Genomic DNA, 25,288 nt, shown 5'->3' on the forward strand with positions numbered 1-25,288 from the left:
TCTCTGAAAAAGGCATAGGAAGCTACTGTCTTGAAATTAGTTCTAATAACAGTCACAAAGGAACAAAACCAATACCTATTTGAAATAGAAATGTGTTTGTATGGTATAAGGTGCCACCACTGTCTTGTATCTTGGCATCATTTTTGTTTCCTGCATTCTACATCCTCAAAGTATTTCAGTAGGAATTGGGTCCATAAATACAGCTAAGACTCTGCACCCAGTATATCAAGCACTGCTCTAAAAACATATAAAGGGATACAAAATCTATCCTTTCAGAAAAGTGGAGGAAAGGGACCCTTAAGCCTCATTGGTGTTCTTTGTTTCCTACAGCTGTCAGCGCTGAGTTTAGATAACCACATAGACTCACAGAAAAGTTTGTATTGGAAGGGACCTTCCAAGCTCATCCAGTGCCACCCCTGCCATGAGCAGGGACATCTTCACCAGCTCAGGTTGCTCAGAGCCTCATCCAGCCTGGCCTGGGATGTCTCCAGGGATGGGGTATCCACCACCTCTCACCATCAACTGCATCCTCCTAGGCTCCCGCTTACAGGGCAAGAGACAGTTGTCCCTGCTTTGTCACCCTCTGTGCCACAGCCACCACCCTGCAGATCTGCAAGCTGCCCTGCTTGTGTGGTTGCTCCTGAACCCATTTCAGCCAATGTAACTGTGCTACCAAAGATCTGCTACTTAAGCAATTCCAGCTCAACCAACTCATGGCCAACAGTGGGTGAAGAGCTCAGCCAGCACCTTAGATGAGAAATTGACCTCCAAAGATAAGGACCTGGGGGATTACCACAACCTTCTCCATCAGAGACATGCCGGGAGTCCCTGCATGGGACAGTTGTCCTAATTTTAAGGTTGTCACACATTGTCAGAGTAATGTAAAACTGCTTTGTTGGTGGTTTGGAGCAAGCTCTTGACCCAAAGATCCAAAATCACATAGTTAATATGCAGTTAATACTGCACAAAACATAGCAGGACAGCCAAGGAGAGTAGAGAAGGCCATACTATTATACAGATAGGGAAATTCAAGTCACTGTGAATTTTAATAAGTAAGCAGAATCTCTGCTTGTAGATGCAGCAGAGAGGTGTCTCATCTTGCACCCGTTCTTGCAGAAGCAATAGGCTCCTGTATCCTCCCCAATTTCTCAGGCAGTCGGCTTTCAAATTCACAAGAAAACAAGATTTTGTGAACCTATCTTTATAACTCTCTGATTAGGCTACTATTACCTGGAAGGGAGCAGAAAAATGAATGTAAAAAGATTTTCTACATCGGCCATAATCATCCTGCTTATTAAACAGCATCTCACTCTGGCAAACTTTAAAAAAAACCAAACATAATATTTTATCAAAACACCCATTAAACTGTTACAGGCCTTTTCTGCCTTTTTCCCCATCACAGCTGATTACTCCGGGTGCACATCACTAACTGTAAACACCAGCTTTCTTCTTTTATAACCAGTCATCTGCTGTCTTTTCACTCACAGATGCCAGCATCTAGTATACATGCTATTGCAATTGCTTCCATGGCAATGACAACAAAAAAAATAAATAAATAAAACTGCATCTCCATCAAGACAGTGAAAAATTCAAAGCTATAAGTTTCTGTAGAGGGATGGCAAACTGCAGCAAGCCAGCAAGGGTTTTCTGATGTTCATTCAGCTTTCTATTTTGCATTGTAAAATGTTTGGCTCACAATCCCTCTTTGTTCTTCAGATGCCTTGGGCTGACCTTTGCCACACCCACGGTGCAGACACATTTGACAGGACATAACGAAGTTCTAACAAGATTGAGAAGGATCCTAAAGCTTTCTGATGAAATCAAAATGTACTTTGCACTTTTATTTTAAATGATTAGCCACTCTCAGCACAATTGGTGCAGTTCTTTTTCTGATACTGAGAGTCTTTCATGTGCCATCTGTTGAAGAAAAATCTAGTGCGTTACATAAACTAAATATTACGTGACCATATTGGGTATGTATTTTCATATTGGCTCTCCAAGGTGTAGTCAGTCATGTTATAACACCTTTCTGTGGGGAAAAGGAAGAATATGTAGAAGTCCCTGAGTCTGATTATACATAGGTCTGTTCCTAAAGTGGGATTAGTGAACAAGAGTCCACAGTCTACCAGCCTCTACATACCCTCTTCACCAATGATCTTTGCCTAGAGATGAGAAGGGAAACGCTATGCAAGTTAAATTTGCATGATACTATGGAGTGGTGCCATGGTTTTGCTTTACCATTGCCTCTTCTTGAATAACTTTATTCAGAAAAGGCAGTTTGTAGCCTCCAGGCTGTCAAACTAGCAATTTTCACAAGTACTGTAAGTCCATGAAGCTGTAGTGATGTATGTTGGCTAACAGTATGTCCCCTTAAATTTTGACAGAAAAATAATAGATACATGTCAAGAAGGAATACATCCTGCTCAGATTACTTTTCTTCATTTGGCCTGTAATAGCTACAAAACAGTCTGGGTTTTCTTCAAAGCACAAGTAGCCATATGAATATTATAGATACTCTGTCTAGTTTATTGGGAGAATTTACTCACAGCTGCAGTCACATTGAGACATCAGCTAGGATATGCAGGTGGGCAGGTTAAATGTTAATTTCCTTTCTACTGTACCATTTTCTAACCTCCGTCCATGAATCAAAGTGAGTAAAAGGTTCTTCACTTAGAGACATAAAACAAATTGAATAAATTATCTTGCTTAACTGAGGAAGGAGCGGTTAGTCCATCGATTTTTTGTTTGGCTTCAGATGTTCCTTTTTAATTAACACGAATTTGCAGACATGATTTTTAATTTTAGACTGTTATATCCCATACATTCCAGCCAGGTATTTCAAAGTAACAAAGCTCCGTGAGTGCTCACGTATCTCAAACTAAAGAGAAAAATCCTGACTTTGGTTGCAGCTGTTCAACTTCATTAAAGCCAACAGCCTCATGATCCGCTCTTCCACAAGTGTAAGTCAGGAGCAGCTCCACTGAATCCAGGTTTAGCACTGGGAGGAATATAAAACCAGGCCCCATGGGGCCTGGAAGCTGAAACAGCCACTGCAGTACATCTAAATGAATTTAAATCTGGAAGCCAAGGGATTAAAGTACAATGTGGTTATCAGGATATGAAAAACAGCCATTAACTTCCCAGTTCTTTCAGATGGGTCATGAATCATAGTCAGCAGCAGCAACAGGTTTCTTAAGCTGACAATCTGCTATTTAAGGAGTACAAGAAGAGGGGGAATTTAAGCTTGAGCCCAGCTAAGGTACATTTCTCTTTCTATGGCAGCACTGACAGCATGAAGAGGAAATGTTTAATACTAATGGGGACTTTTAAATTTTTTACGTAGAGGATATTTTGGTAAGTATCTAAAAATTGTCTGAGTTTTTTCCTACGTTCAGGGAGCAAAATGACCACGGTAGTCTCTAAGCACGCATGTAGAGATGCACAAATGCAGGTTTTAGAAAGACAAATGTACTCATGATTGCAGATTTTGGTCTTGTAGGTGAAACTGTTACCCCAGGGAGTTAATTCCGTTGTCGGTAGAGCATTAATAAGATATTTTTTTTAACAGGGAATATGTTTCAATTGTGGGGCTGTTGAGTCCATCTCCGTTCTACCCACTGGCTGCTTTTCTTCTTCTGGAAATGCAACCTTCTGAATCACTCATTCCCTCACTTTGCTTAGCTGCTTTCTCTACTGCGTATTCTCATGATGTGGGCATATGCGATATTATAGATTTTGATGCATCCCTCATTAACTTCAGTTTCTCTGGCATTTCACCTTCTAGGACATTTGGGTTTGTTGCCCCAGGCATCCTGGCCCCCTCAGGCAATGGAGACAACACTCAGGGATCTGCATTTATGAACTTTCTGCTACAAATCGGGGTATCTGCAGAGGTGAGAAAATTTGTAGTGGTGGTTTTTACACTCCTGAATTTTCTGTGATTCACAAACAGGGAGAGCATATGCACAAGTATTTGCATCAAAACCTTTATTCCACCATTTTGAACCAATAATTTGGTACCTGTGCCTATTTACGGAACCTTTGCCCCGAACGATGACATATCTGTGTGAAGGAGCAGCATTCTCAGAACTTCCTATAAAACATCAGATTACCTTAAACTCCTATGAACGATGAGAGAAAGACTGACTGTTTGATGCTAACTGGGTGGAAAATGGGAAGCAAAACAATAGGTTTTGCAATATTTATCTCAGAAATAAAGGTCACAGCACGAGAGTGAGCAACTCTCTGTCCAAAGCAGAGATGTCTGTCCCTCCCCACCTTCCCTCTCTGAGCACAATATTGATACACACAGACAGAGCTGCTTTTTAATTTGCACTGAAAGCCCTTCTAGCAAACACCCTTGCTTTTAATTCCCATTTACCAGCCTAGTACATGTGATACAGCTCAAGATTTACATGTACATTTCTATTTAGCCACTAGAAGAATGGTGCAGAACTTCCTCTTTTACTATTTTAGTCCTTTTCCTTGTAAAAAGGGTGAAAAGGTTGATGGCAGGGATTTTTCCTTCCAAAATGAGAAAGGTAATTGAAAAGTAAAAATGATAAAGAAAACCATCATCTAAACACTCTCACAGAGAAAACGTTTCACTTTAATAGAAAAGCATCTACTCACAACAGTTATCAGATTGGATTTCCTTTTTCTTTCGTGTCCATAAAGCTGCTTCTGAGATGTTCCTTGTTGATACTCAGCACTACGGGAACAAGGTTACTTTTTGGCACTACTGGAACAAGGTTACTTTTTGGCTAAGGAATAGTTGCAATTTGCTTTTGAACCCTGCAAATCTGGAAGAGAAATGGGCCAGGAGAGAAATCAAACCTTCTTGGGGTCACTGCTTCTCTGGGTCCTTCTGCCCTGCCCAGGAGCCAGGGGAGAGGAGACCATCACAAACGAAGGTGACCAAGGCTCCACCACTCTTGATTTGAAAGCATGTGCGAACATCTGTGATCGGCTAAAATCTTCTTCCGATATCAGTATAATATTGTACCTTTCTCCTGCTGATGGTGTTAAATGTTAACCTAAGGCAAAAATGTAGGTTATGGCATAATTTATTAAAAAATCAATACCATATTCCCCAGTAATGGCACGAACACTACAGCTTATAATAGCTTTACTGTAGTACAGTATTTTTTTATCATTACTTTCCAATATGATAACGCTTGTTCTAAGGTCAACAGGCATCACATGATGAGGTAAATATTTGGATAAGAGTTTCCAGCACGGGTGCAGCTTCAGCTGGCGCACGTGTCGGGCTGAGCTCACCGCAGGGCAGGATGATGCACACACAAAAAAGTGTCATAATCAGAAATACGCTTTAGATGCTTGTTTTCTGTCCTTATAAGCAGAATGCCATGTGGTTCCTTGATGGCTTTCTGAAGGCTTTTCTGCAGAACATCTCCTCCCAGGATTGGATCTGAACCTTTTTCTATGTCAAAGCACCTCCAGCTCCCTGCCAAGCACGAACCACTATGCAGCACAAAGTCCTTTATCCCCAGAACGCAAATTGTAAAGGGCTTATTTGAAAATTAAGTCCTTTCTTCTACTGGTTGCGTCATTAGTTGCTAGGTTATCTAACCTATATGATGCTAAACTATAAACGGCTGCAAAGGCACTTTGTGTATGCAGTTGGAGCAATGAAGAATGTCCTCAATGAGATTATGCTAACTTTATATAACTTATTAAAATGAATATCAAACTTTGTTTTGCCTCATTCAATTTTTGATGTTAATTAAGTAAGCACAAGCATAAGAAAGGAAATTGGATTTGCTACTTAAGGAACTTCCAATAAAGCCATGGATGTTAGTGAGATGAGTTTCTAATAAACATTAATAAGTGTCTATATAACAAGCAGTTCTTGTCTCTTCAGAACATTGGATTTTTCTCACAGGATATGGACAGCAATAAAATACATTTGCAAATATGAAGATATATTACAGTCACATTTTTCACCACCAGCTTTAACAAGCTTCAGGTCCCAGCTTTCTGATTTTGTGACCTTGGGAACAACCATGGGCCAAGAAATTTAAAAAACCATTTTAAAATTCATACAAATGTAATTTAGGAACAGCACTGGCTAGATGGGAACTTCAGACAAGATTTTTACAGTGAATAATGCTTTTCTTTGTCCATTTCAGACAAATTTAATGTTGCTACTACATTTGACATCAATCACCCCGTCATGAGCAGCCACATCCTTGCTCAGCCTAATGACAGGGAAGAACGAAAGGTGTGTAGCCTGGACAGTACAGCTGTGCATATGGAAACACAGGGACAGCAAATGCTTTTATTTTACATTTTCTGCTGCAGCCAGAACAAAGCTCTTAGAGCCAAGGAGAAGGGAAGGTTCCATCTCATAGTTATGACCATTTATTGCTCCTAAAATTGCGTGTTTTCTGAGAAATTCATAACTGGTCAAAAGACTATTGCCAACCTACAAAATAATGTTTGGAGCAGACTTTGTATGGCTGCTGCCCCTGCGCTCGGCAGCTGGAATAGGTGACAGGTGCACAAGGGGAAGAATTGTTGAGCAAGATGGTGACATTTTGCCATCATCTTTTGAGCATAAAATGCCACCTTTTAAATGCAAAGGCACTATAGAGTGCTGAGGGTGCTACATGTGATAGTTAAAGTCATAAATCTGGTGTCAGCGAATATACACAGCAACAGAGCAGAGCTGATTAAAAAAAAATGAGATATTTTTTCATCGAAACAGAAAAAAAAATCCTTTTCATTCACAGTTTCACTTGAAAAGTTGATCTTTTAAAAACATATTTTCATGTGAAAATGCTGGCATGGAATGGCATGGCATTCTAGTACCATCCTCAATTATAAGGGATTTCCCTGCATGGAAAAAGTTTCCTGCAGTCGTCACAAAACATAGAATTTCATCAGAGCACCATGCCTAAAATTGTTCCCTTCTGCAAGCTGGGTTTTCCTTCTCCCCAGTGGAGCCCCATCTATCAGGGAGACCAAACCTCCCTGAACTTCAGAGCTTTCCCTGTTCACATAGGGTGAGGAGCTGGTTTCTGAACAACGATACCCAACATTGGCAGGGTGACTCATAATATTCAGTGATCCTCTGATCAGAACTTTTAACAAAGTAAAAGTCAAGGCTGCAATTACCAGTCAAACAAACACATCCCAGTTCTCATTTTCCAATATATTACATCAGCAGAGATACTCCTGGCACAGACTGGCCTCAAAGTCGCTAACTTCAAATATGTGAATTTGTTTGGCCATAATTAATATGATGTATCTCAGCTCATTCAAAATAATAACTGCATCCCTTCCTGGTAATGAAAAATGATTAATTTTCAATTATGGTAAGTATCCAATTTTTCACAGTGCGGCACTGGTCTAAGTCACCCTATCTCTAACGTTCTAATTACAGACATTAAAAGTTCCTTATAATTATTGCAGAAAGATCAGTAAAATTAAAAATATTGGTTACTTGCTGCTATTATTACGTTTGCTCTAATGCAGCCAAGGCTTAAATTTATGTCTGAGCTGCCAGCCATTTCATCAATCTCTTTTTGTGACTTGTTTAGAACAACTGGTTTTATTTCACGGTCTCAGTAACTGTTCCAGCAGGTCTATTAGCGGTTTGGCACTCTACATTTTGTAAAGCTTTAATTAAGTGAAACAAGCTAAAAATCACTAATATGTGCCTTTAGCAAAGTAGCAATGTAATTATCTCATTTAACAGATAACTACTTGTATTTCATTTTTCAAAGCACAAAGAGAAAACTAGCTCTAAATGTCACTTTTCAGGCTCATTAAACTCGCTAGAGAAATATCAAATTAGAGATTTCCACTACAAATACTATAATAAACTCTGTGAGCTGATACAAACAACATGAGTATTGGGGGAAGGGACAAGTACAGCATATTCTGTTTTGCAGAATAGATGCTGGTTACATATTTAAAAGAAAAAAAAAAGCAAACAACTTTTATTATCATATTGCCTAAATTTTTGCTTCTCTTTGAAATAATCCAAAGCATAAAACTCTGTATGGAAAATATCTTATAATATAACTTACAGAATTTTATACGCAAGAGCCAAATCCTTGTTTTCTTGCTCGCCATAATCATAATTTTTTCCTAATTCACCTTTTCCAAGTTAGTCTTCTGAACTATGTAAGAACTGACTGATGTAAAAAAGTTATGCAAATGTCAGCATACAGCTTCAAGGCAAGATTCATTTGTGTGTGTGTGTCTGATGTAAGCACTAACTTGGATCCAATCATCTGGCATAACCACGGCCATGTAAAACCGAAATATTTACATTAAAGCCTGAGGCCTAGACTGCAAACGTTTCATGCAATAACCAAGAAATAATCCATAGATGGACATCCCTAGAGACATCCCAGGCCAGGCTGGACAGGGCTCTGAGCAACCTGAGCTGGTGAAGATGTCCCTGCTCATGACAGGGGTGGCACTGGGTGAACTTTGAAGGTTCCTTCCAAGCCAAACTATTCTATGATTCTATGACACTTGTTCATTTGCACTAACAGTTTAATATTGCTGGATTTTGGTCATATTTCCATAAAGCAGGCCATAGCTGTATTTGCATTTATTTCAGTATCACTATAGATATATCTGTCCCTCACAAAATTGTCTTTGCTGATGAAAATATCAATGTTTATGGAAAGCCTATGAGATGTCTCCGCACCAAAGGAGCCAAACAACTGGAAAAAGCAAAGGGAACCCCCGGAGCCACTATACACAAGTAGCTCCTAACATGGGCTAAAACCCCAGGACTCGGGAACAGGGTGTACCAGTCACACATCCCAAATCCAGAATGTAGAAACATCCTTCTGATGGATGAAGACCCCACAGTTCTGGTAAAGCCCCATAGAAAATCCAGCCCTCCGCTTGGTTGCCTCCCCAGCCAACCCACTCCATTGTTCAGTCCTTTTTAAACACCATGTCCCATCCTACCCACCAGCAGAGCCAGGGCACAGCTTTACCCAGAAGCCAGGAGCTGGGATCCGCAGGAGGGACTGGGTCCATCCCTCCGAGCTGCTCTGGTAGGGCAGAATCGATGACGTTACACCAGGGACGCATTTGGCTCAGTGTGACGGATGCTCTGGGATATTCCTAAGAGTGCAGCCACAGACCTGGAAGTAAATACACAGAAATAGTTCTGCTTTACAACGCATTTCTGCTCTCTTATACTTCTTATCTTGTATTATAATATGGCTTATAAGTCACTGTAAAGAAAGTTGAAGCAATAAAGCATGACTGATTGATTGATGTATCCCCATTTTTAGGGTTCGTTGCACAAACTATTTTGATAGTGGAAGCCCATAAAGTATAATGCCTGTGTTAAAAGTGACACAATGAAGAAGATGATGCACCTGCTTCAATTTCAGCTTTGAGTCATTATTTAGAGCTGGGGGTCTAGGAGTTGCAAAATACTGCCTTTCTAGTTCCCTACTGGTTCGCCAGAAGATAAATGTCTAAAACTAAGGACCCCGGGCGCACAATAATAAAAACCTTTTTAGAGTCTAGACCCTTCCACTAGTTAAAGGAAACCTATTCCCATTTTTCTGTTAGGAAAAAAAATGGGATGCAGTTTCCCAGTGGCAGAGATCAAGTTTTTTATTTATATTAAAAATGCAGGATTGGAAAAGAAAAAAAAAAATATATATATAAAAGAATATATAACCCTTGCACAGATAAGACCAGCAGGTTAAGGGGTGATCTGACCCCAGCCCCTCAGGTCTGATCCCAGGACACTGCAGAAGGGAGATAGACCGGCCATACCTCCATGGTTAGACACAAACCATCTTTGTAAATTAGCTCACAGTGTCATTTCCATCTGAGGAACAAAATGAAGTTTAACAAAGCCCTCTGAAAGCTGAAACCACTTAGATGACAGTCTTAGTACAGAATTGTTGGCCAAATCATTGGTTTCTTTCACTTTGACAAATACGGCCAAACCTACAAGATCAGAGCCATCCAAAATTCAACCAGCTCTAAAACCAGCTGTGTTCTAAACCAAGACCCTTAATCCAGTCCCTAAATTCACTGCAGGCTGCAGAGCTCTCAGAGCTGGCACAGGTCTTGGTGGGGAACATATCCCTCTTTTAAGTCCAAGTCTGTCTATATTTTTTGGAGGACAAATCCTGCAAAGGGAATTTTTCATTCCCATCAACACTAACAGCAGATTAGATGGTCGCAGTTAGGTTTTTCCTTCAAACATATGCTGAGCTATTTTACAGGTTTGGGGGCTATTTTATTCAGAATGAGTGATCCATCATTAATACATGTATGAGTACAAAGACTCACAGGCAAATCTCTCTTAGAAATTTAGAAACTGCGAAATTCCCCCTGGATCATGGAGGACTTCTCTGCTGACACTGGAAACCCTGGGTGTGAGCAGAGTTTAGAGCAGGACATACCTCAATTCCTCACTCTGTTCCTTCCCCACGGAGAAGACCTGTGGCTGTGTGCTCACACTCTATGTTATCTTCACATTCTAACTGGTGTAGGTCCAAACGCATGTTCCCTGCTAAAGAGTCTGCAACATGGACAGCCCAGGATTCAAACAGGACATCAATGTCTTGAAGTGCAAAGAACAGGAAAGTTCGTACAACACCCAGGAGCAAGAGTTTTATGGATTTGGTTGAAGCTGTGCTGGACTTCAGCAGTGGGTTGGGGCAGGGGACGTGCCGGGGAACACACCTGGCAGGAACAAGGGACAAGCTGTTCAGCCCCAGGCTCTTGCCTTTCACATCAACCATTACTGGGTGCAAGTCAAGCGGGAGGTGGACTGAAATAAGAGGAATGAGATCAGACTTTGTTCACAGACCATAAATAAATTTACCTTGAGATGAACCTTTCTCAAGTGAACTCATTAAACACATGTCATTCTTTCTTCTGCCACATTTCTAGTGCACAGGTTTGTATCTGTGGAAATTGTGTGTAACGTGCTTTGCATTTATAGGGAATTGGCTTGGATATCAAATGACCAAATAGCACTGAAGAAAGGTTACAGAGTGTGACCTATTGAACACTAACCTTCAACTGTTCTTGCAGGAGATACGTTTTCCCTTAAGGAAAATAACTAACCTTTGAACCTCAGACTTTCCTATTTATCTTTCGCCTTCTGGGTCTCACTGACAAAGCTTCAGAAGAACGGTCCTGAACAGATCAGGTTTGTGTCACCCTTCTGGTCAGACTGGGTACATCTGGCTCTATTCTGCCCTTTGTACCCACACAGGAACTCTAGATTCTATTAGCTCTAAGTGGCAACATCTCAAGACCAGAAATAAACCCTACGTTTTCAGCCTCACCATAGTCATCATCCCAGATTACTTTAGATTCCCATCAATGCAGAAGTTAGTTGATCTACTCTAACACACCACCAGAAGACCTTATATCTGTGTATATTACCTGCAGGGTTGCCCTACAAAGTAATGACAAACCTCCTTCCAGATCAATGGCTCCAGCGTGGAAAATAAATGTCCTGGATTAACCTTGGACATTTGGGTAGCAGCAGGACAGCATTATTCTGCAATAATATTCTTCTCCATTGACATTATCTCTTCATTTGTATCTATTGCAAACTAAACCAGTATCCATCAGAAGGGAAACTCTGTACATTATTCTCCACCTTGGTCTCATCAGGGTTGTTACAAAAACTTGGCTTTTCAGTGGTTTTTATTTAGATTCTACTTATATTCAACCAAGCATGCATCCTTTTCATATAAGAGACTGTAACACACTGCTTAAGCCGTATTGATCAAAAGGCTACATCCATCCTCTTTTTCCTTCTCTAATGCATTCCAGAATTTCCCCTGCATTTTCTATGGCTTATTGGTGTTCTGTTAGAAGAAATAATAAATATGAGCTACAGTACTGTACTACCAACACAAAAACACTGAATAAAATTCCTAGCACTACCATGGACTTTCTAGGAAAACAGCATTTAGTGTCCCTTGGCCAGATTACAAACTGATACTCTGGTAGGTGCTCAGCTATATAAGCAAATTTATTAACACAGATATAAGAAACTCAGAATCAATTCCTCAGTCTCCTCCTTAGAAATGAGATTATTGTTTCCTGCTTTCTCAGACCCACCATCTGAATCCAGAACGATGAACTGGATCTTCAGCAGGGTTCAGCTGAGCTTTGCCAACGAAGACCACTGAGGCCTGGCTAAATGGGAGAATTGTATGAAAACACTGAAAATATTCAAAAGCATCACTAGCCTCGTATTTACAGGTGACATTTTGACCATGTGGCCCTTCAACAAGGGTTGGGGTTCTTCTCATTCCATTCTTCAGTCTTCAAAGTAATAAAGAGGATGGGGATGCTCTGCCCATGAACCACCAAAACAACCATACTCAGAGCTCACACCATTCACCATCAGGATAAAACACGAGTGCACTAGGGATTTGGCTGTGGAGTTAATTTATCTAGAACTGTTAGATCTACCCAGTCTGATCCCTTTCTCTCAGACCAGCCTTTCCACGGGAGATGCACTATATGTATATGTATATCACAAGTAGTGTTTCCTGCAAGCAAGGTGAAGACCAGAAGACTCCATTAAGTCAACCATGCTCTCCTCGTGCAGGTTTAATCTGTTTAAGACCTAGAGAACTATTTTAAGGGTGACCAACACCAAGGAAGGTATTTTCTGGTGTTTCCCTCATGGTTTTTTGATTCATACCCACCCTGGTCTTCAACAACCCTCCTATTTTAAGCTCAAACCACCCTCGAGGTGATCCCTTTGTTTATTGTGGGCAAATGTCCACCAAGGACCACACAGTTCATCTTGCTTTATAAGTAACCTCATCAAAATATGGACTTCCATCAAGACATGGACTTTCCAAGCCAACTTAGCCAGAGTGCCAGTTTGCTGTTACCTCACTCCTTTTTTCGAATTAGTAGTGCAAAAAACTAAATGCAATGCCTCACAGTAACAGCACCCAGCAGAGCCCATACATTAAATACCATAAAAAATTTGCTGTGACTCTCAGAGTCAAAAAGGTCAGGATCTCTTAGCTAAGTATCGTCACCTATAAGATATAGAAAAAGTCCTACAGTTTTACGCATGCTACAACGTCTTATCACAATGGAGCAGATAAAAAAAGAGGACTGTAGCTTTAACTTTATATTTCTGGCTTTTGTTGGCTGAAGCCAGATTCTTGGTGTTATTTTAATGCAGCAGCAAAGAGCTGCATTTAATACATGATAGGCTTGAGATGATGCTGCTTTTTTTTTTTTTCTTTTTTATATGTGTGCTGAATATCCAGCATGTAATTGAAAAAGGAAAAGGAGCTGCTTGTTTGCTGCCTGATCCAGGAATGATTAAAGGTAGAAGTTTTTCAGACATTACTGACAGAAAGGGTATAGTTAAAGCTGCTTTAAAAAAGAGAGCCTTCATAAAGAGCCAGTACTCAAACCGCTATTAAAAGCATCATGCTTGTTAAAACCGGTAAAAAGGCAGGAAATCAGTGAGTGAAATGCAGCTTCTTCACCAATTACTGAAAGGAGCATACACCTTAGAGCACTCTCTGAATTGTGTCGTACCAGCCTCCCCCATCCCTGCGCCCTCCACCCGCGTGTGTGTGTCTGTCTGTCTGTCTGTCCGTGTGTCCGGGCTCTCAGCCCTCTGCCAGGCCATTCATTGGTACATTAGTGATGGAGTTGGGGGTGGGGGGGGTGAAGAAGAGGGGGCTACAATGCTACAAATGCTCCACCAAGTTCACTTCTCGCTTGTTGTTTGCGACCCATTTACAGCTGAACGGCTCTGTGCAGAGACAGCTCTAAATGACTCTCTCCACCTCTTCACCAAGCCACTTGTTTTTGTCATTTCTTTTCTCCTTTTTTTCCTTTTTTTAAATCCAAAGGAAATAACTGATAAACCGAACGCCGGCCACCTTAAAGGCAAATGCATATATCCACCTGGTTAAAATTCCTCCTCTTTCTATTTTCCATCTCCCTATATCCATTTTGCTCGACGCTGTTTAAACAATACTTCATCAAATGCAGCCCGAAGCAAATAAAAAGCACAGTAGAGTAAATAAAAAGTAAAAAAAAATAAAAAATAAAAAAAATCACAGGCTGGAGGGTAAGTACTTTTATTCCTGTACTTTCATTGCCTGGGGAATTATTATTCCATTGCTGGTTTCAGGAGGGGGGAGGGAGTGGGGGGGTGAAAGGACAGCCATGTTATTCGCAAAATGGATTGCTCCTCTCACTGCTTTTCACTCCTCTGGGTTCTCAAGAGTCCACTGATTACAACAAAGTGTGGCCATCTATTCCGTCTTATTGACAAAGGTCCTTAATTACTGCTGCACCAGTAATACCTGCTATTAAATTCTGCTAAACAGAGGCTGCAAATTAGCTGCGGATCCCGGTAACCTTTTGTGTGTAATTACAGGCAGCAGGATTGACGCTAAGGCTACAGCACTGACCCGAGTCATAGCAAAGGGAAACCTTTGTTTATCACCTGTGGTGGGGGCCAAAATGTGAAATTAAAAGCTCTCCATCACTGGAAGGCCTTCAGAAGCCCAGGAAAGCAACAGGAAGGCAAAAAGCAAACTGCTCTATATTTATAACCAACTTCTTCAATTGCTATTTAAACTCACAGCTCATTAACCTGGGTGGCTGTTTTAGCACGGCAGCCATGCAAAGTTTAAAATGGCAAAAAATGTAGGTTGTCTTTTTGAGGCGTTCTGTATTTCATCAAGGCTTTTAACCTGCATTTAAGTGCCAGTTCAATGCAATTGCTAACTATAAACAGGCTGCAAGGAAAAAAAAATATCAAAAAAAAGCCCCAAACAAAAAAAAACAAACAAAAAACCACAATAATGCACGAATATTTTGCATTTCCACATTGGAAGGCAGGTCATTAAGCCCTGGTCTTCCTCCATCCCTGGGGCACCAGTTCCATCCTGCACCAACAAAAAGCCAGTGCTGTAATTCTTTGCGTTATATTGTTCTCGTTACAGGGGCTCAATTTCAAAAACCAAGCTCCCTGGAAACAGATGTGTGAAGATCTCCCACAGTCTCCTGTCTCTATCTTCTCTTTTTCCTCCTTCCACGGCTTTACTCCTGGCTGGTGAACTGCCCTTGATTTAGGGTTATCGGGCATTGGAACAGGCTGCCCAGGGAAGTGGTGGAGTCACCATCCCTGGAGGGGTTTAAAAGACACTTAGATGAGGTTCTTAGGGACATGGTTTAGTGCTAGATTTAGGTTATGGTTGGACTTGGTGATATTAAGGGTCTCTTCCAACCAAAATGATTCTATGATTCCAGGCTCTGAGTGTGGCACGGGCAGTGCAGATGTCCCAATGGCTACAACAGCTCTTTTGCTGTTGCACTCTGGAATCTCAGAGCATTTCTTTTCTACTAAAAGACTGCTTAAAATTTGCTGCCCTCACCCATCAGTAGCAAAAATTTCTGAGGTAGGTCATATCTAGTCCTGATTCACAGGATTTCAGTTGATCTCTAAGTCTTAGGGACTACGGGAGGAAATACCTGGTAGGCAGATTATTTCCCATCTATGGACTCTTCATACTTTCCTTGAATCAGACAGCCAAAACCAGCATCTTCATTTCACATTAGGCATTTTCTTCCCAGAACATGTAATTCTGAAGGGAATAAGACTGTACGGCATTTCACTGTAAAACAAACAGGAGACACTTTAATTTGCTAAAGAGTAATGTTTCAGGCATTCCTAGTTAGCCTTCGAGGATTTGAATATATACATATTAAATTAATGGACTATTACAGCTATGTTGTAGTTGTAACACAATGTCATATTGCGGCATAGCATGTTAGATTCAACTATTATTACTGAGATATAAAATGTTATGAAATACTAACACACTTGTCACTAACAGCAGAACAAGAAAAACTGAGGCCATGCAGATAAATGACTTGTGTCCTTACATCCCAAAATTTTCCTTAGTATAAGCTTCCCCAACATGTTCCCCAGCACACCTGCATCTCCTCAATTCTTTGTCCCACAGTACCCTTGGAGAACAACCTTCAATTTTCCAGAAAACTGGGCTAAAAATACACAACCCACTCAAAGCTCACATAATAATATTTTAAGTCACATTTCCAAACTCTAAAAAAATAATGTTTTTAATTTAAAATTCAGTGGAATTTGTGTTGATGTCATACAAGCACACACACATATGGCCTCCTTAAATCCTCTTTCTCAGATGAAAAGCATCTCTGACACACACATAAACCCAGAATAGCCTTTTCTGTCAGAGATGGGATCAGCCTGTGCACTCACCCAACTGCCAGGTCCTGATCCCTGAGCCAGGGCTCAGGAGCAAAGCACCCAGCAGATCTGATCATCCCTGGGTGGACATCAGGTGGGCATCCTTGAGATGATGCCAAGGAGAAATTGCAAAGTGCAGGATTCACAGTTGTGCTCTCACGCTCGACCACAAATAGCAGTTCACATATTTTTTTTCAGACAAGCAACTAATGAGTCCCACCTTTATGAACAATTAGTTTTTCTGCGTCTCATGGACTCTGGTACAAATCCTGCAATCCTCACCCCAGCAGCAACTCCACTTCTCCCAGCAGGTAGGAGCTTCTGCTCAGAAATCCCCATTAATTCGGGTGTGTGGCCCAGGTCCTGTGACTGCTATTCGCATCTCTCCTCTCTCTCTAACCCCACGCAATCAAACGCAGGGCCCTGAAGTTCTTTAATGCTTTATATGGGCTCATTTCTGCAAGTTACCGAACAATCAGGGTAGAGTGCACAGCACTTTGCAGTTCTGAGGCAAAGATGAGGTTCCCTAAGGATTAAATTTGATTCTATCCAGAGGTCCAGAACTAGACTCATTCCACCCCTGAAGCCCCACTTAAGCATTATTTTGAAGGCATTAGTGATATTAAGGTCAGGTGTTTCTTGGTCTTTAAGGATGTAGTGGCAGAGCATTTCAGCACCTTATTATAGAAAGAGAGGTATAACTCTTAGCCCTGCTCCGAATGGCAGACAAGGCCAAATGACCCATCTGAAAACAGATACCTGATCATTCACACCAGGTATCTGAGCAGCAGTTCTGGCCATGCCCTAAATTCACGTGCTATGGGCAACCCAACCACCCTGCCCAAACCCTGTTCATCCAGGCTCCAGTTGCTAATTGTGGAGTTTCTACTTCATGGAAAATAGGAGGGGAAAGAAAAAATAGATCCCAGGTCATAATGGCGAAACCAAGCAAAAAAAAAGTCATCCTTGATCCAAATCCCAGGATAGACTGGGAGCATTAGATAGTCAACAGATTCATCATTGTGGTAGCACCATGCCTCCAAGTACAGAAATGTGTATTTCTACAGCAAGGAGACTTATCCGTTATGTTAACATATTTAAAGAGATTATCTATTTAAAAAAAAAACATAAAGTATTGGTGACAGTGCTCAAGCTGTTTGTGTCATAATCACTTGAAATCTCAAAGCCCAAGCTCTTGGAGCCTTTGTATTTGTGAGAGGCTCTGCTGACCTCGCTCTGGTTTCTTTAGAAAATAAATTCGTTCTCCTGGATTCAGAAAAGAGCTCGAAAATGAGGTCTGGGGGGTTTAAACCCAAAAGACAAATAAAAAGAAATCATAGTTCATTAGCTTTGGGAGTAAAAAGTGGTTTTTTCCATTGATTCATTTTTTAGTTAGCACTTAATACTTTACAACATGTGAGCTTAGGAATATCAGAAATCATGTTATAGAAGTGTATTACATTTTTGCACAGCCTCGTATGATAATGATACCATGCAACCTGAGAATTATTACACGAAGATGTTTTTCCAATTAACAATGTTAAGCATTACTAAGTGATGTTAGAAATATAAATCATCCTCTTTAACTCCCCTTACAACACTCGCTTGGCATTAGATTCTACTTCTGGAGAAACTCTCCATGACCCTAAACCAAGTCACTAAATAAATAACGCAGACACCAAAGAAACTGCCAGAAACTGAGGGAAGAGACCTTATTTTTATGACTTGTGAATATTTGCATTCTTAACAAACTTTTAAGAAACAAATTGCATATTAGAACATGCGCTATAAAATAAATATGAAATAAAAAGTACATTCCTTGTCCTTTCTGATCATGTCTTAAGTAAATTCTCAAAACGAGCCTGAAGAACATGTTGTCTGGAAGTTTCTATAGAAACAAATATTCTTGTAGTTTACTGGGGTGGTTGAAACTTCATTGGCTTTTTAGTCTAAAAATTAAGCATCTGCCTAAGCCATTTTAGACATGTAATCACAAGATGACTGCAGATGACAGCTCGTCCAATCCTGACCCATGTGCTACCCTCCAAAGCTTAATCTCTCCCCTCCAAGTGCTCAGACAGTCGGGGCGACCAGGTTAGAGACAACATTTAACTTCTGGACAGTTTAACAATAAGTGGGATGAGTCACAACCTATTATAACCTCATCCTAGACAGCGTTTTTTAAAGTGTTGCCTTAAGTCTTTTCCTTCTCAGCTGACATTTTTAATACTTTAATTTGGGGTGTTAATGGGAGGGCATCATCTGAAGCTCATGAAGCTCAATTGGGAGATGCCCTTCTGGTGCCTTTATAAGCTCATGGTCCAAACACCCACCACCACCTTGCACAGGGGAAAGTCTCACCTGCAAGCAGAGCCTGGAACATGGCTCGGTGAATGTTCATGGCTCTATTAAAGCAAGATTAAATGAACAAAACTCTTGCCCAGTGTTTGAGGGCTGCACCAACTGCTGGTCCATTGGCAAGCTGCTGAGCAGCCTTAGTAGCTATTGCTCCACAGAGACGTTGCAACAACTCCAACTCACATCACCTTAAAGACCTCATGAGGCCACGTTTAGTTGCCCTTATCATGGTCACCTGCCCTTTCCTCCAGCCTCTGTGCATGGGTCAGAATCTCACCTTTTGTGAATGGGCTTTGCATTAACATTTACTGACTGCACTTCAAAATATTAAAATGCAGTCATGGGTTTCCAGACCAGGACGAAGGTTGGGATTTTTTTTCCTTCTTGCTTCAAAAAGCACTGAAGTCCCAGAAGACACTGTAAAAATATGTGGCACTCCAGAGCTCAGATAGCCAACATAAGCATTTTCTAAATTGCTTGCCTATCAAAATCATATTTGGAATTGTGCTCTGTAAGTATGTGCAAAATTTACATTACGAAAGATGCAGTATGACATCAAAAAAAGAGCGACTACAACTGTTCTAAAACACTGTAATGCAGAAAAGGGGCCTCCAAGGATTATTTTTATCGCCCTTAGGACTCCCGTTTTGAAGTGCCTCAGTACAACAGCAGAAAACCTACAATTAAATATTTAAATCACCATAACAGTATTTTTCAAGGAAAAAGAACTTCAAAAGACCTCTTTCGAAATTGAATCCTTCCTCTTTACATTACACATGCTGGTGAAATAATTTTAAAATAAAAGGGTAATCTAAATTTTATATTGCCCTGGATGTAATAAGCTCCTGGTGAGAACAGTAATGCTGCAGTAAAATATGAAAGTGCAATGTGCTTTTTGATTACATCAGGGTTTTCTATTTGCCACTTTAATCCTTAGAATTCAGCTGTTCCCTGTTCGGTCCTTTTACATCATCCTTAGCTAATCTGTCAAACATTTCAGACAGCCAAACCAATTTTCAGATTGTTCGGGACTTTGCCACAAGCACCGTATGCTGTTAATAAGATTTTCATTTGGAGTGATGCCATGTCGTCCATGTTTTCTATCGTATATAAATACTGAGATTTAATGGCTCCAGGTTTTGTTTAATGTTAACATCAACAATAAAAAAAGGGAGGTTCTCAAACGCCAAACCCCATAGTGAAATGCACTAGTGACAGCTATTTGCAAGGTTAATGTTGTGGAAAACAACATCCATCTTTGAAACAGTTTCATTAGCCCCATACAGCTGACCTCTCCACATAATGTTGTCAAATGTGACGTGCATCAGATTATTGGGAATATGGAGATCAATAAATATGCAACACCAGCGCTCAGAACGCTCCTGGCATCATAGCCGCACAAACGCCATCTAACATCCCAAAGAGTAGCTGTCATCTGTCAAATCTACTAGCAAATAGACAGGCTTAAGGGGAAAGCTATTGGTAATAGTAAAATACATAAGTAAAGATGAATTAGGGAGTAGGAAGTCAAGGTTCTGATACATTACGGTTCCAAATGAAAAACTCTGGATAAACACTTTAGAGCAAGACTTGCATTATTTGTTGTGTTAAATGTAACGCGCGTCCATGAGGCAGCATCTGCTACATCTGCATTTTCACGCTCCCACTCCTTTCCTCAGTGTTGCCCCGGTTCCCCACACCTTGTCCTCTCAGGGTCAGCCCACTCAGTAAATAATGAAAAAATAATATTTCCTTTTAATTTTTGAAATAAACTCTATTGACATAGCGTTCTTCTGATTTATTCTAGTCTTAAACCAGGGTACGACTCAGCAGCAAAGAGAGAAATCAGCATATATCGCGTCAACAGGGCACTTTATCTTTAGGTCCAAAGAACTCCAGGTATGGAGCAGTGGCAAATAACAGAATTAAAGAGAGAGTTTTGGAGCTGATTTCAAAAGGGAGGAAGAGGAGGCAGCACCTTGCACAACTGAGCTCCCAGTAATTTCAACACGAAAGGGAAACAAAGCTCAAAGATCCCTCCTGCCTGGTCTTCGACTGTACACGTTGACTGAAAATACATTTTTTTTCTTCTTTTCTGTATGTATGACATTGTTCTCCACACCGTTTCCTAAATAATTGGGTAGTAACCCTCAGCTCACAGCTTTGGAGGCATTGGTGTGGCTGCTACAGTGAAGGAATTCTGCAATAAATCAGTGATTTGAATCACTCACTGCGTGGGAGCTGAAAACTCCCTCAAAACTCTCAGTACTTAATGCAGAGAATGACATGCCTGCAGACAGCACCTTCTGCAAAGATATATATGTATATTAAAGAGTTACATTGAGAACGCGCTGTCCAATTAAAAAGCTATAGATTGGGTAGGGGTTTTTTTCCTTATGTGTTTTTAAAAACACCGCTCATGTTGTGGAAAAGGAGAACAAACAGAAAGCAGAAAGGTATTTTTGAAGTATACAGTTATAAGGTGCTTGGCTGATAATTTGCAACCTTGGTACACAACATACCTTTTAGCTAGGCTATTTATTTCTCAGGGAGAATGCTACAGTACTTACGATAAAGGCCTCTGTTGGACCTCTTCATCAATAGCAAACCTTTAAGCACAGCACATTTCATAAATAGGAGTTCCACTAACACAGACTTCAAAAGGATAGAACCTGATAATTCAAAAATAGAGCTATATTAAGTGTTCCAACAGTCCATCCATAAAAGCAGCCTCCAAACGCCTCCTCTGTGCAGCATGACAGTCTATTAGAATAATAGCAGGGGAAAGCATAATTACAAGTAATCATTGGTTGGAAAGGAGCTAGTTGTTTTTGTAGAGCAAAATGCCTTACTGAACCCAGCAGAAAATGCAACGCTGGTTCTAGTGGTGAGGCCAGGTAGCCACAGAAAATAATCAGAGCACAAATCCTGAGTGATACAAGTTTATTTTTTAAACCCTTCCATATGTCTTAATATTTTCCCAATGAATTTCACTTAATTTGCTGCCACATTTTAAGTGTGGTTACCATGTTATTGCAGTTGGTTCGGTAGTGATGTCCTTTCTGCTGGAACATCAGCTTGGGTTCTGTAAGATCCAGGGATTGGTGACTTCTCATCAATGTGAAGATGTCCCTGCCCATTGCAGGCAGGCTGGACCAAATGACCTTCAAAGATTCCTTCCAACCCTATGATTTTAAGACTAGCTATGATTTTTAAGACACAAAGGACTGTCCCTGCAGACTATAAAGGTGGTTCAGTTGCTTGTACAAGAACAGTCAGAAGGGATTCACAGGTCTTCCCCCTCCCCATCGGTGTAGCACTTGGGCCTGTGTCTCCAAGAGCTAAAGAGGTGAAAGCAACTTCTATTTGCACATTGCTGAGCTACAGAAAACCCACCTCCATCTCCATTTCTTTCTTCTAAGTGCTCTACCTTCGCTCCTATCTCTTGATATTCCCCACCCTCAGACGTGCATCAGCCACCATGCTCCACCAGTTACGACACTTAAATATTTGCTGTTGACTTCAGTAAAGGTAGGACTGTGGGGTTTTTCCTCCTATATACCAGCCTCTGGGTTTATTTTTGGTTATTCTCATTGGAGTTGTATATCTTAATAACCTCTACGTACCAAAGCCAATCTGATTACCCCAAAGCTCTAGATCACAGTGGAGATCGCAAAGCTAAGGAAGGGAAATCTTCATTTTGGTATTACATTCCTCAGCTTCGTTGTCATTTTAAAAATTGACAGTTTTCCTCATAGGAAATGAGGCCAAGAATATGCTTGGGTCAATTAAGCAATTATAATTATACCACCAACTGCCAAGCACTTTATTTATTTTGCTATTCTAGTTAAAAGACCAGCAACTCTTTTGTATTCATCATGTACAAAGCAGCTTTGCAGACCAGCCTATATTCCCTCACTCTTGTAATAATGCTTTTAAGGTAAAAACACCTCTTTGTGAGGACAGTCCCATTATAAAGTGATATACTTAGTCACAGCCAGCACTTACTGAAAAGTTTCAATGTTCATTACATTAGCTAGTCTTAAAAATGGAATACAAACCAATTTTGATCAATATACAGTAATAAATAAATATTAAGGAACTATACCACTAATGTACAGCTAGCCTAATTAAAGCAACAGCATTCGCTGCACTTACATACCTTAATTTTCCCTACAAAATCCTTATTGAACCACTACTTTTTAAAAAAATTGCGTTTGCAATTAGAAACACTGAAGTTACATTATCGATTTTCTGCTAAAAACCTTTTTAGTAAACAAGCACAAACTACATTCATTAAATGTAAGTGCTTGGAGCTATGGTGTGAAATTCAATTCAGCCATTATCATGAATTACACTGATTATTGCTGTAATTATTTTCTCTTGGATACAACTGCATTTCTGTTCCTTGCTAGTTGTGTTGGACGTATAACCGTGTTCATTTTATAGCTAATAATACTCAACTGTAGTTTCAGCAATTACTATCACTTATACAAATCATTAAGTTAAGCTATGGGTACCTAGTAAAATGAAAAAAAAAAAAAAAGTAAAACATCCTTTTTTTTTACCTCTGAAATAACTAATGGCATTGGCAACAGAGGAAAATTACCAATGTTAAATGATTTACACTAGAAAAAGTGATCACCTGTGATCCACTTTCACCGATATTTTGGTCACAGTGAACTCATAACTATCCTTTTAAAACCTGCCAGGTAAACTATACTTTTGCCTTTACCACACAGGCTAATAGAATAATCTCATTTTTGAGGTTTATCTGTTAAAAGAACAAACTTTTCTCAAGGGCCATTTACACACCATCAGGCCACAGCCAAAATTAAACATCCCAATAATTCCATCCATTAAAACTATTTATTTTACAGATCATTTCAAGCACAGAAACAAATAAATGTTTTACAGTTGAAGACCCTTTCCCAAGCCCAGCAACTACAATCAAGAGGCTGCGTTGCCAGCAGTGGTTATTGCTCCTCAGCCCAACGAACACCCAAATCACCCGGTATTTATGTATTTATTAGGACAAATCCATAAGTGTCTATTTCAACTGTTGCTTGAATAAGAAGTCCAGTATCAGATGCTATAATGATAGTGATGTTCTTGAAAAGCAGTTATTCATAGAAGAGATACTGTAATAAAAGTTATATTCTTGAAAAGCGGTTATTTCTAGAATAGTGGGGTAAAAGCAACCAGTGAATTACTGCAAACCAGTAATGAAAGAGAAGTTGTTTGGCTCGTGGTATCACAGCAAGATTTAATTTGATGTTCCTGCAGAGACCTGTTCTCCCACCCACTGCCCTCTGTTACAGCCACCCTCTCCAGGAATGAAGCATTTCTTAACATTTGCCCGATATTTGTATAGACCAACACGGATGCACGTCACACCAAACAACGTTCACCAGGCAATTCACAAGCTACTTGTATATGGAAAAAATTCCCGAGGAACTGCCAAGCCAAGAGTCCGAAGCAGAGAGCGCGTCTCTGCTAATGCAGGAGCTGGACATCAGTCTAAGTCTGGCACAAATGTTGTCTAAAGTCCAGAGAGTCTGATAAATAAATTGCTCACAATAAACTTGGAGTAATAAGGGAAAACAAATATATCTGAAATGAAAAAATCAATGCCTTTTAGTACTGGATGTAAAATTCAAGTTCAGCTTTCACTGTTCCTCAAGCCAGACCCAGCAAAGCTGGGCCCCCAGACCTGGGCTCATCCAGGAATTTCATCTGCATCTAAGCAAATCTTTGCCCAAGTGCTCATGTCCCCAGGCTCTGACAGACTCTGCATTCTTACACCATTTTACTCAAGCAGAAGTTTTGGCCTGGAGATATTTTTAGCAGAGGAGGCATTTATGCAACATGTTGGCCATGTCACCATCATTCAGAAAATTTTTTGTTCAGCCCAACTTTTCCCTATGTTTCTCGTAGAAAATCCTGTTTGCAATCGACTATACACATCATTTAAAATGAAAACAACATGACAGTAAAGATCATGTGAATATAACCTAGAATAAACATGGAACAAAGTGTTTTCTATAGACACACTAATCATGTCAGCAAGTTTCTGTAGTTCTATTGTATCTACTTCCGTGTATGCATTAACAGAATTGTTCATATATAAGTAATATTTAAAACATTCTTTTATTTTGTTTCTCAATGCCACAGGCTAAGCCAAAGAAATTCCAAAACAAAATGTGATGTTTATCTTGCAGCCATCACTGTATCTCAAGGATAAGGGCTGCTAAATCCGGGCGGTACCATCACTCATTTACCAAAGGGCTTATTTTTTTGCTTATGGCTCTCTTTCAAAAGCAACTGAAGCACTGACCTTCAGCACAGGAGGTTGTATTTGCAAAACTGCAAAAACTTTAAGAACAACACATGCAAATTTTCTGAAGAAATAAATATGCCACCTCTTCTCCTAAATCCAATAAAAAGTCTGGAAAACTAGGACAAAATTCAATGGAAAATTCTAAAACCACTGTGCTCCTACTGGCTGTCCTGCTTTACTATGTATTAAATTAGAGAGCACTAAATAAATAGCAAGGAAACACTACCTGAAATTCAAGTATTAAACACACAAGAAGACAATGGATACTCCCATATACCTTCTTCATACAGGAATCTTTTCTCTGGCCACTCTGAAACCAT

This window comes from Columba livia, chromosome 6, assembly GCF_036013475.1.
Source record: "Columba livia isolate bColLiv1 breed racing homer chromosome 6, bColLiv1.pat.W.v2, whole genome shotgun sequence".
Lineage (NCBI taxonomy): Eukaryota > Metazoa > Chordata > Aves > Columbiformes > Columbidae > Columba > Columba livia.